Raw genomic sequence first — 14326 nt, 5'->3', positions numbered from 1 at the left:
TCTTTTTTTTTTCTTTTGTCTTTTTTTTAAAGGAAAGTAAAATGTTACCATTTTTTTTTCTTGTATGTAAGTATAAACATAGCTAAATGGCCAGTCATCAGAAAACTCACATTAATTTAATTTATATATATGTATACACAGTATTTTTTTAGTATTTTTTACAATTTTGTTTATCAAGTAAAAGTTTATTTTTTATTTTCTTTTATTTTATTTTATTTTATTTTATTTATTCTGGGGAATGATGATTCTGAAAGTGATTTTGTTGCAGGATTCTGTCTTTACATGAAGAGAGCCGCTTGTTCTTCTTCAGAACGGGAGGGAGCGAATGCCTCTTCTGCCACAGAGGGCCACAAAATAAACTGTTTACGTCACGCCTGCCCTTCATAACTTTGTCTCTTTAGGAGGGGACGCACTCAGGGGACGAACTAACCGGAATGGGAGTGGAGATTAAAGAGACAGCGTCTCAGAGCTGAAGGAGGAGACAAACTCTGAGGACACATATGAAACTAAAAGACACACAAGGAATTTCAATGAGGGATGACTAACGGCCTACTTTTTGCTTTCTTGGCTGTGAGCTATGCTAAAAATATTGTTTTGAAGCAATGGTAAGCATTTTTTGTTTTAGAATACCACACATAAAATGTCCTTACTACTATGTAATGTCTGATATGTACTGTATTGCCACAGAGGGCCACAAAATAAACTGTTTACGTCACGCCTGCCCTTCATAACTTTGTCTCTTTAGGAGGGGACGCACTCAGGGGACGAACTAACCGGAATGGGAGTGGAGATTAAAGAGATAGCGTCTCAGAGCTGAAGGAGGAGACAAACTCTGAGGACACATATGAAACTAAAAGACACACTAGGAATTTCAATGAGGGATGACTAACGGCCTACTTTTTGCTTTCTTGGCTGTGAGCTATGCTAAAAATATTGTTTTGAAGCAATGGTAAGCATTTTTTGTTTTAGAATACCACACATAAAATGTCCTTACTACTATGTAATGTCTGATATGTACTGTATATTATCTTTTATAGTACATACGGCCAAAAAATGTCCAGCTCACAAATCAGCCCAACACGTTACCCTTTTATTCAGAAAGGCTGCATTGAATTGATCAAAAGTGACACTAAAGACATTTATAATGTTATACAAGTTTGTTTTTTTTGTTTTTTTATAAACTCTGTTCATTTGAACTTTCAAAGTTACAAAAAATGTATCATGGTTTCCACAAAAATACAATGTTTCCAACATTGATAATAATCAGAAATGTTTCTTGAGCAGCACATCAGCATCATTTCTGAAGGACTGGAGTAACGATGCTGAAAATTCAGCTTTGATCACAGGAATAAATTACATTTAACAGATATTCACACAGAAAACAGCTGTTTTAAATTGTAATAATATTTCACAATATTACTGTTTTACTGTATTTTTGATCAAATAAATGCAGCCTTGGTGAGCAGAAGAGACTTCATCAAAAACATTAAAGAATCTTGAAGACCACAGACTTTTGAACAGAATAATTTATAAGTTCGCATTATTTTAATGAATTTGGATGTTTTTAGTAATTCACATTATTGTATTTTATTATTGTAGTATTTTGTTATTATTAGCACACATTAAAGGCATTACAAGAAATACAACCACTGTATATAAATTTTTTATCAATGTAAATCAAAACTGCATTAGCATTTAGCTTGTAAACAGGATGCACGTAAGATTCACAGTACTCTTAAAAGTGACAATCACAAAGAGTCTAAGCTGCGTGCAGGAGTGTCATATAGAGCTGCTTTTCTCCAATCTCATGCTAAATTTGCAGGGACGGCTATATTGTAATTGAGACACTGCAATAAATCAGTATTTTTTATCTTGTTTTCAGTGAAAATCCCTAAACATCCCTAAACCAGGACGGATTGATAAAATAATCATAATAATAATAATAATAATAATAAAATAAAATAAAATTGTTATGATTTCAGAATCATATTCAAAGTATTTTATTTTTAAAATTTGATAATACTTGTGGCAATACTACACTGAAAAAAAAAAATATGTAGAAACTATTTTTAAGGTAAAAAGGTAAAATATTGAAATAACCATGACATTTTGAAGTAGAAAAAATTAAATAGGATTTTCTAGTAAAAAAAAAAAAAATGCAGTCTAAAATGTTTTGTTTTATTTACAACTTAGATCATATTTATTCATTTGTTCATTCATTAGTTCACACCTTGGCTACAATCATTTAAGGTATAATGCATTACATCGTATATTAGACTTTAAAAAAAGTGGTCTAGAAACAATATTCACTGAGAAATCACTAGTAAATTTCACAAAGAATTATAGAGAATTACAGATATTCACACAGAAAACAGCTGTTTTAAATTGTAATAATATTTCACAATATTACTGTTTTACTGTATTTTTGATCAAATAAATGCAGCCTTGGTGAGCAGAAGAGACTTCATCAAAAACATTAAAGAATCTTGAAGACCACAGACTTTTGAACAGAATAATTTATAAGTTCGCATTATTTTAATGAATTTGGATGTTTTTAGTAATTCACATTATTGTATTTTATTATTGTAGTATTTTGTTATTATTAGCACACATTAAAGGCATTACAAGAAATACAACCACTGTATATAAATTTTTTATCAATGTAAATCAAAATAAAATAATGTTTTATATAATAATGATTTTTCACATCAACACTAACAATAAAGTAACTCCACTCTTTCTCTTTTCCCCAAGCGAGTTTTTTTTGTTTGTTTTTTTATCTTTTTAAACATATGGCCACTTACAGCTCATCTAAAAAAATATTAAAAAAGTATCCGAAACAGTTTGATCAATGCATTTTGTCCATGCTAGATTTTCACTGTAGTAATAAATGATAACTCCAGCAACCAGCTCCCTGCCATCTGAGCCTGTCTCGCTCCAGAGTGCCTGAGAACGAAACCAGAGTATTTTGTTTCTCTTCTGCAGTCTGTAATTTTGTTTTGATATCCACCTGCTGTCACCACTCTTGTGCATCATCCTTTACATGTACCGTGCAAGTGTCGGGTGGGGGATAATGGCTCCCCCAACCGCATGTAAATACAACCACCACAATGAAAAGACAAGAACAGGGGAAAAAAACAGAAGTGCAATTTGCCTGAACAGAACCACAAGTGGCTTTCTATTGAATAATACATTCTCCACCCCAGAGTGCCCATTTGCTTCCTGAGCTTTCTCGTTGTTATGAAAGAAAAGGCGTTCGGGCTCTTGGAGAAGGATGTGGGCTTTGGCTGGCCCTGGATCGCAGGAGCTGCTCGGGCTTCAGTACGCGAGCGTTACTCTGTCTCCGGGGACTGGGAGCTGAGAGGATTAAATGGATGGCATATCAGTACAAAAATTCAGATCAAAAGGCTAAGTTGGGCCAGTTAAAGGGTTGTGGCCCTGAAGACCAAAGGGATTTCAAAGCCTCCTCGTTTAACAGAAACCCTTTTTTATCGGCTGCCACCCATCGTGTTGGATGTTGAAGCATGAAAATGGTCATATAGATAGAGCTTTGTTTTAGGCTTTGTGGATATACGTGGAGAGGCAAGTCTATTTCGGTCCGCCTCTCGTTCTCTTGGATCACGTATAAATCATTACAGTAACGTTCGTGCTTGGGCAATATTATATTTTACATTACTTCAAAACCTGTTATAAAATAAATGCGTATAGAATTTTGTTATATACTTGCAAAACAAACAATAAAAAAAAAAAATCATGTAATTAGCATGTAATAGAGTAGTACTTATCATGTAATAAAGTAGTAATAGAGTTTTAGCATATTTTGGGACAGGAACTATAGATGTTTTATATTTTCTGAAATAAAGTTTTTCCATCTGCAAAAGTTGCTAGGGTGTTCTGTATCGTTGTCAGGGTGTTACTAAGGTACTAAGGCACTTTGTTATCCGGTTTCCAGGGTGTTTGGAATGGTTGTTACAGTGTTGCTAGGCATTCTGGGTAGTTACTAGGTGGTCGTCTACTGGACAATCCACCAAGTCTCTATGATTTTCCAATCTGATATCATGAGAAAACGAGGTGCCAAATTTGTATGAATTTGTAAGATGTGATGTGAAAAAATGAAGCATTAATTTCCACCCCTAAACCAAACCATAAGCAGATCACACTAAAATGTACGAATGAGATCTACGGATGTATAATAATTACTCATTTGGCATAATGTAAAACAGTTGCAAATAGCCATGAAAAAGATTTCATGTATTATAGTATTAATTATTATACAATATAGTAGTAGTAGTAGCGTTTTTGAACGAGAGCTATAGTTTTCTTATATTTTCTGAAGAAAATAGGATTAGTTCTTGCATGTAAAAAAAAGCTGCTAGGGTGTTCTGGATCATTGCCAGGGCATTGAGTGGTTTTTAGCACATTGTTATCTGGTTGCCAGGATGTTCAAAGTAGTTGCTATGTCGTTGCTAGGGTATTCTGGGTAGTTAATAGGTGGTCGCTTACTGGCCGGCCCCCAAGTCTCTACGGTATTTCCAGCCTGATCTTATGAGAAAAATTATGTATTTTATGAGCTGGTGATTTTGTATGCATATTTACAGTGTGATTCACATGAAAGAAGTAGCATTAAGGTCCACCCCTAAGCCGTACGTACTATACAACGAACTATACAAATTCACGACCAATTTGGCAACACGTAAAATAGTTACATATTGCCATAAAAAATTTTTTATGTAATATAATAGTTATTACCATATAATATAGTAGTAATCATCTTGTAATATAGTAGTAATAGATTGATAGAAAGTAATTTGTACGAAAATGTATGATTTTTAGCAACAAAATAAACATTACATGTTTTTGGTTCATTCTTAAATGTCGGCAAAAAAAAAATCACACATTTTATATCCTCCAGTGAAAATAGTAAGTCTGTTATCTGAAAAAGTAATTGCAATGCCTTAAAAAGATGCATGAGTCCAGATATCATTCATATCCATAAGCAAAAACAGTGCAAATGACATGCCAATATTTAATCATTAACCCTCACGAACAATAATAGTAGTCTTAGCAAACACTACTTATACTTGTGCTGTAAAAGGTATCATACATATGCTGTTAGTTAATAAAGATGATATTGCGAGATTTAATTAGGGTGAAGTAAAGGCTGTAGCATTACTACAGCTCCGGGCCCCGGCTCATGTTGTTCTACATGTCTGACCTGTGGGTCACCTGCGGGTCACCACTAATCCTCATGTTAATGCCAACGACAGGAAGTGAGAGAAGGCTTTCACTGCTTTCCTCTGTTTGGAGTACTTGGAACGATTTAAACTACTTCCTCTGTGAGACACAATGACACAAGGCTGTTCAGCTTCACTGCACCTTGACTTAAAAGTACATATTCAGGCCTCGACTGACTAGTTGCTCCTAATACTCCAAACAGGGCATTATTTCTAGACTCTAGATTAGGGATGGGATTCGTAAGGATTCTATTCTGCTCTTGATTTTGATTCCATTCCACAATTCTGATTACTATTTGCACTAAACAAAAATACTAAATTATAAGCACTATTGAATACAACAAAACTATTCTAAATGTGTATCTCTTTCATCCGAACAGTCAGTCTGTAACTATACTAATTTAGTTCTCAAATGCTTAAGCACTCGTGCATATTAAGTCAATCGATAAAAAAAATAATAAAATCATTCAAAAATGTTAACCACTTACATTCTGTTTTGGTACATTTTTCAACGAAATCTAATTGCATATTTTACGTTATGGTGAAATGGTAGGTGATTTTGTATGAATTCGAATGATTTGATTCAAGATTTTTAGGGAAAAAAGTTTGCTATAGTGTCCACCTCTAAACATAACACTTAGTGGGGCATAGATCATACTGAAACGTACAAATGACACTGTATGAATGCATGCGAATTTGCATACGAATTTCGTAAAATAGTTACGAATTGCAATGAGATTATGATGGAACGGCTCCTCACTTACTCTACACTACAAACATTCTATAAAAATGCTCTGTGAATGAGACTGTACGAATTCTTACAAATTCGCTAACCAATTCACCACAACGCACAATATTAACGATTTGCAATGAGACTGTGTTGGAACGTTTCCTCGCTCACTCTGCACTACAAACATTCTGTAAAACAATGTCAGTGAATGAGATTGTACGAATTCATACCAATTTGCCAAAATGCTAAATAAAAATACATAAATAAATATATTTAAATAAATATACTAAATAAACATGTTAAATTGACAAGTATTTATTGTAAATTCAACATACATAATATGTCTTTTGCCATGACTCTGTATATTTAGCAGTACAGTGCTGCCGCTGAATAGAAATTATAGACATGCATTTGATTAAAGCAACCAGTGGAAATAGCAATCTTCTGCAGCTGATATTGCTATCTAATCTCTCTCCCACCCCGTTCAGTATGGCATAAACCTCATCACTGCTGATTCTGGACTTGTTTCAGTGTTGGATTAAAATGTTTATCAATTATCACTCCCATCAGGAACGAGCACTCCATTCGCTCTCTCACTAATTGAATCATTGAATAATTTCTGCTTCCTTACGAGATGCAGGCATTTGCAAACAGCGCCATTCCATTTCCTCCAGAGCCTTCTCGATTGCCAGATATGTTTATTAATTTTCCCAACCCCTGGTGTTTGGAGGCAGCACAGAGAACTGTCTCATGCTGCCATGAGCCCATCTCACCAGGAGATCTCTCTATTACAGATAAACGGGGACACAGGAGAGGGGAAAAAATTATTTAAAAAAATTAAGAGCTCCCCCACTGAGAAAATGTGTTCCAACCTTGAATGGGGGGAGCTGTGTGGAAAAGAGGCAGGGGGTGAAGACATGGCAAAACAAATGCTGTTATTGAATTGTCATGAGAGAGACAATGTTGTGACTATGAATGGGGCAGTTCAGAGGTGCTGAAACAACACACGTCTGCCAGCACTTCACTAAGAATCTGCTCTGAATTTAGATTCATATACTCACATATTCAGTCCATATTATATCTATCTATCTATCTATATCTATCTATCTATCTATCTATCTCTATCTCTCTCTCTCTCTCTCTCTCTATATCTATTTATCTACCTATCGTCTGTCTTTCTCTCTGTCTATCTTTCTGTCTGTCTGTCTGTCTGTCTGTCTGTCTGTCTGTCTGTCTGTCTATCATCTGTCTGTCTGTCTATCCATCTATCTATCTATCGTCTGTCCATCCGTCCGTCTTTCTGTCTGTCTGTCTGTCTGTCTGTCTGTCTATCTATCGTCTGTCTGTCTGTCTGTCTGTCTATCTTCCTGTCTGCCTATCTGTTTGTCTATCTATCTATATATATCTATTTATCTATCTCTAGCAGAATTCCATATAATGCCTTTATATAGTGTTGCGTCAAGATTTGTTAGATTTACTGGAACATTAGAAACTGTACATAATTCAATTAAATTCAAATTTATTTGTATAGCGGTTTTCACGATGCAAATCGTTGCAAAGCAGCTTTACAGAAAATTTAAGTTTCTACATTATATTTAGTAATAGCTTATCAGTGGTGACTGATCTCAAGTTGATGTCCATATGGCAGAAATGTATGGTAAATTACATATTCAGTCCATATTCTATCTATCTATCTATCTATCTATCTCTCTCTATATATATATCTCTATTTATCTACCTATCGTCTGTCTTTCTCTCTGTCTATCTTTCTGTCTGTCTGTCTGTCTGTCTATCTGTCTGTCTGTCTGTCTGTCTGTCTAGTAAGTTCCCTTCAGACATACATTCATATAAACTCCTACGCCTAATTGAATCGCGATTTGTTTAGCATCTCAACCGATTTGAATCGTCACATATTTAAATCGATTTTCAACCGGCTCGCGATTAATCGTTACATCCCTAACCACTACAGGTTATTTATTATATGAGAACTTTACAGCGTGAAATGGAGGAATTGGGGGAAAATTGAGCCACCTCGGTGTCTGTCTACATAGACAGCAACCTTCTCAGGCAGGATCTTTATTTTACAGAGATAGAAACCAATCAATCAATCAATTAATAAAATACAATGAATTATTTGTAAAGCAAAATATTAACATCCTGATGCTACGAATGAAAACCAAGTGAGCAAAAAACTATGAATAAATATTAAATTAAAATATTAATAATAATCCTGACAACATTGAGATAACCAAGTGAGTAAATAAAATAAAAAAATAAAAACAAATTAGTACCCTTAGACTATTGGAATAACAAAGGGCAAATAAAATAAAAAGTAAAAAAATAAAATAAAATAAAAATAAAAAAATAAATAAATGTATAAAAAATTTAAAAACACACAAAATATTATTATACTATAAAATGAATATTAACATCATGATGCTACTGAGATTAACAAGCAAGCAAATGAAATAAAACAACAAATTGAAAATTTTTTTATAAAAATAAAAATAGCATCCTGACACTATTGAGATAATAAAACTATAAATAAAATGCATACAAATCTTAGCATCCTGAACCTATTTGCTATAACCAAATAAAATAATAAAAAATACAAATGTTAATAAATTTAAATATTTAAAAAATGAATCAAATAAAATGGATATTGCCATCCTGATGCTACTTGGATAACCATGTGAGCAAACAAAAAAATTAATTAAATTAAATATTTAAAAAATAAAAACATTTATAAACTAAAATGAATATTACCATCCTGATGCCACTGAGATAACTAATTGAGCAATAAATAAATAAATAATCATTCCTGGCTTTGTCTCCTGCGTACCTAACTAGTCTTCTACCACGCTACAATCCATCACGCTCCCTAAGGTCGCAAAACTCTGGACTTTTGGTAGTACCTAGGATAGCAAAGTCCACTAAAGGAGGTAGAGTTTTTTTTCACATTTGGCTCCCAAACTCTGGAATAGCCTTCCTGATAACGTTCGGGGTTCAGACATGCTCTCTCTGTTTAAATCTAGATTCAAGACACATCTCTTTAGCCAAGCATTCACATAATGTATCTCATAACCCTGTACTTCAGTTACATCTGATCAAATGCACATTAACATTCTTTTGCTTAGTTGGAACAGCAGCTACAAAAGAAAGGGGTTCACATACTTTTGGCAATACAGTCTATGCACAAATAATCACAATGCAGAGATATACGTATATTAAAGTCATGTATAAACTACTGAACTGTACTGAAGGCACAGCACTCATTCACCCTGCATAATCATCTACAGTGTACTTTGTAGTAAACGCTATCTTCCCTGTTCGCCAGTCTCCTTATTCAACCCTCATGCTTCAGAAACTCCTGGAGTTAATCAGCTGTAGCCGCTGCACTGATGACTGTGATGATGTTGATGATGATGATGATGCTACTTAGATGAGGAATGTATCCCAGCAATCAAAGCTCTCAGTGGAGTGTGGTGAGACTGTCAGCACAGGGTTATTGGACTATTGCTTTAGTGTCATGAGCCAATGGAGCTAAGAGCTCAGGTGGACAATGTGCCACTATATTCCTGCAGCTCTCTCTGTTCATCGCCGTAACTGTTGTGATTACAACAAGAGACCTCAGATCAGCACAAGAGGTGCAAACACATTTCAAGTGGCAACCAGTCAATGTTTCCAGATTCCCTTAAGAATATATACTTGTCTTTAAGAACCAGGATCAATCAGTCAACATGTCTTGATAAACTGTTTTATTCAATTGTGTTTTCAAATGGCAGAAAAGAAAACACTGACCTGCACATAAAGAATTTCAGGTGATATGAGAAAAAGAGGGTAGGAGAGAGAATATATGTGTGCCGGAAAATTTAAAAACAACTTTTACCCATAAGCCATTCAGCTAACAGTGTATGAGAGAGAAGATCACTGGTTTAAGATGGAACTATGCGCTTGGTGCTGCGAGGACTCAGATATGTAATTTTGAGGCAAAAGCCTAGTAATAGTGAGAGTGTCTCACATCACAAACCTCCTATCGCGAGGCTGTGAAATTCACAGCTTCTGTGTCTTGGATCCAATTCATCACTGTTCTAGGATGTCCTGTAGATACATTCTTCAATTATGTCTTCCTTCTTTAATGTGCCAACAGTAAATCAATATTTAGTCAACCAATGTAATTGCTCCTCGTGAAATAAAAAAAAAATCAAAGAGGAAAGAAATTGTCCTGAGGCCTGTTGAAAATTTGCATTTTTTTTTACTGTACACTTAGGGCAGCTTCTGCGATTTGACAACAGTTACAGCTGCTGAATCTTGTTTTTTAGAGAAGCACACAGGTTTCTGAAAATGGAAGATCCAGTTATACTGTTTTAAACAACATCACTGCTTTAGATTTAAGACCTTATTGCATCTCAGAGGTTAAACTCTATTTTATAATTGTTAGTACAAGTTGTGTAATTGTGAATTTAGAACTAACTTAAGATTTAACCATTGGAAAACCGAGTGTAAATATACAATGTTGAAATATTGTTAAATAATGTGTCAAGAACATTTCAACAAAAACTAAAGAAAAAAATCCTCTTCAAGGAATAGAACTTAATTAAATATAAATAACATCTAAAAATTATATAAAATATATCAAATTGATATCATGCCCAGTTTTGACATCAATGACATCAAATGCCATTGATTATTGCATTTCAACTTTTGAATATGTAAGAATTTCTTAAATTTGGGTCTGTTAAACATAAAAAAAACTAGCGTATGACTTTAGAAAACTAAATATAGTGCACAGTAATACATATGCAATTCATATAATACTTTTATAATATGTTTGTGTTGTTTTTAGTCCTTTATGGAGTTCAACAATGATAGTCCCCATTTATTTTCAATTCTTTTGTGTAATGGGGAAGAACAAAAAGTATTTCACGTTTGGTTTATAATGACAGTAGTCAATTTTCTGAACTCCTGAACAATACTTTAAAAATATTAATATTGTAAATATTAATTGCTCAAAATTTGGACATTGAAGACAAAAAGCATGTTGATCATGTAAGGGTTAGAAGATTGAAAATATGAATAATAAATTATCCAAATGAAATTGCCACAGTTTGCTTATATGCCCGCTGTCCATGACAAAACATTTTGTTTATATATATATATATTACTTTTAAAAAAAATAAAATATACTAGCAAAAATATTAGAGCTACATTAATTTAATTTAATAAAATAACATGACTTTTTAAAATAAGAAAATAAATATTTTAATAAAAAAAAATGAATCCCTGTTCCTTCCATGTTTTCCCATGTGAGATAAAAGGCTAATTTAAGGCTGATTAAAAAAAAAGACATGCAGGGGGGAGGGTTTCATCCGGTGAGGGATCTTGCTTATCCAGCTTCTTGGGTGAAGAAAGCATTGCTGTCTGGCAGACAGCTCAGGTAGTTTTGTTGGGCCCCAGCCTGCAAACCGATGCCAAGAAACCTAATCCTATTAATAAAACAAAAATCAAAGCAAACACGACAGTGCTAACCTCTGTGCACCCTCCTGGCTCGACCCAAGCGCTCAGTGGAATCTTAAAAGCCAGTCCTGAACAAGCTCTGACAGAGCATTTTCAAAACTTTGCGTGCCGCGGTGAGACCCAGAGTAGATTTAGATGTGTGACACACTTAAACGCACACCTAACAGACATCTGTGTGAACGTGTGTGAATATAAACAGCACACTAAACCATGGAAAATAAGTAACATGGAAACATAGATTTGTAATGTACATATAATCTGGTGCATCAACTATACATCTGAAGAGTATTTGACAAATCGAGTACGTTTTCCTTCTAGCTGACTGTATTTGAAATACCACACGCAAACAGTCCTAATCCTTGCGGTAAAAGATCAGACGGTTTCATGTCAGACTCTTTCAAATGTATGCAAACAAGTCCAGTTGAAACTAGTCAAGTTCAACACTAGAGTAGAGCACATATGAAAAGATAAGCCAGCCTTAATGGCGTAAACTCAGCCCTCGTGTGCTATCAGCGTCAACTTCTTGAAATAGTTCACGGTAGATAGAGAGAGCTTATCTCACTGTCTGTTCTGTTGTGTGCTCACCATCGGAGCAGTGAAAACACAGGAATGTTTCGGAAAGTTTCACTTGTTGAAATGCAATGACAGTCCGAACAGAATCATTGAGCAAATCACTTCAGCTTGTGTGGAAAACTGCATGGAACCGGGAACTGGAGTCATAGAGGTCAAGAAAAGAAAAAAAACAGACTGAACAAAACATCTAGAATTACTCATTTATAAAGCCATTAAAATATAAAGATGAAGAATAAGGAATAGTTCACCGAAGAATTTTTGTATTATTGCATAGGTACTGAAACGTACGTTATTAACGAAATAATTCAAGTGCACTCATCTTCAGGCCATCCCAGATGTAGATGAGTTTGTTTCTTCATCAGATTTGGAGAAATGTAGCATTGCATCAGTGTCTCAGCAATGGATGCTCTGCAGTGAATGGGTGCCGTCAGAATGAGAGTCCAAACAGCTGATAAAAACATCACAATAACCCACAAGTAATCCACACCACTCCAGTCCAGCAGTTAATGTCCTGTGAAGCAAAAAGAAAGAACTCCATAATAAAGATATTTTAACCATCACTTCTAGCCAAAATACAAGTCCATAATCCATAATAACACTTGCTCCAGTGAAAAAGTCTTCTGGTCTGAATCAGGAGAGAAATATGCACAGATCAAGCTGCATTTACAAGAAAATGTGGGTTTATTTTGATGAGAGAGGACAACAGGAGATGGACTTTTTCACTGGAGGAAGCGTTAATATGGATTATGGACTCGTATTTTAGTTAAAAATGTCTTGATGATGAACTTGCTTCTTACAAACACACAGCTTTTCACTTCTCAAGACATTAACTGATGGACTGGAGTGCTGTGGATTACTTGTGGATTATTGTGATGTTTTTATCAGCTGTTTGGACTCTCATTCTGACGGCACCCATTCACTGCAGAGCATCCATTGCTGAGACACTGATGCAGTGCTACATTTCTCCAAACCTGATGAAGAAACAAACCCGTATTATACATCTTGGATGGCGTGAAGATGAGGACATTTTCAGCAAATGTTAATTTTTGGGTGAACTATTCTTTTAATGAATTAACGGCTAAAACAAATATCTTACGTGCAAATGCTTTGGAGACATAAAAAAATATTCATAATTGAACCCTTTATGCATTATGATAATTGCTCCTTATCCAGCATCAAACATTTTATTTTTTTTAATTGCTGACAAATGTTTTAGTTTGGTTAGGTTAGGATGGGGGATGTTACTAAACAGCTAACGGAATATAATCTAACATAAAGGCTTGGTAAAGATGTGTACTTTTTTTTTTAAAGATGTGCATACATCTTACGTCTTACAAAATACTCTTACATTGTAAAATTGGTCAATACGTCGATATTGTACGTTTTAGTCTCTAAACATACAAAAGTAATGTATGTGTAAACATTATGTGCAAAAACCTACAAAAGGACTGTTGTTGCACTATGGAAAACATCTATGTGATGATCTTTCAAAAAGTTTTGGTAACAATTTATTTTACAGCATCCTGGTTACACATGCCACATGTACTTATTATAGTAATAACAGTGAATTATGCATAATTACATGCAACCAAACCCTTACTCTATAGTAAGTACATGTTGTTAATTAACATTACTAAGCACATACTAGTATAATTACACTGTAACAAGGACACATTAAAGCAAAATGTAACCAAAATGATGTTGTTGTTGTTATGTTTAGTGAAAAGAAAAGATATTATAGAGATGCCATATACCTTTTTTTCTTTCCTATTAGTTTATAAGTAACTAGTTAATATAATTTAGCATCACATAACAGCCTGCACTAAATGTAACCCATTTTAAACAATATTTACAATCTAATTTGACACACTTACTCAAATTTCATTAAAAACATGAGCAGTAAAAACTAGAGTTAGTAGTAGTGGAACTGAATCACAACGTTTATTTTCAGGTCTCTAACCATTTCTTCCCATCAGGCCTTCTGTTGGCAGTCTAATGCAAACATTTGGTTAGATCTGGTGTTGCGTCTCTTCCTCTTTTCACGCGAAAGAATTTCACGACAACAGTTTAGATGTGCGCTATCTCTGCTTGCTTGCTGGAGGAACACCTGCTAAAAGACAGATTCAGCTGGACCCCAATGAAAAGCACGCATGAAGGCCGTGAAAATCGGCTTTTGTCTTATCTAATGAATATGTCCTTATGGTGAGAAAGCGCATAGGGCTCGGGCCCTGGAGGGGTGCTGAACCGTCCCGCACATGAGGAGGGAAGTGTG

The sequence above is a fragment of the Sinocyclocheilus rhinocerous genome, unplaced genomic scaffold (assembly GCF_001515625.1).
Source record: "Sinocyclocheilus rhinocerous isolate Xijiao unplaced genomic scaffold, SAMN03320098_v1.1 scaffold1960, whole genome shotgun sequence".
NCBI lineage: Eukaryota > Metazoa > Chordata > Actinopteri > Cypriniformes > Cyprinidae > Sinocyclocheilus > Sinocyclocheilus rhinocerous.
This window is presented reverse-complemented; position numbering follows the sequence as displayed.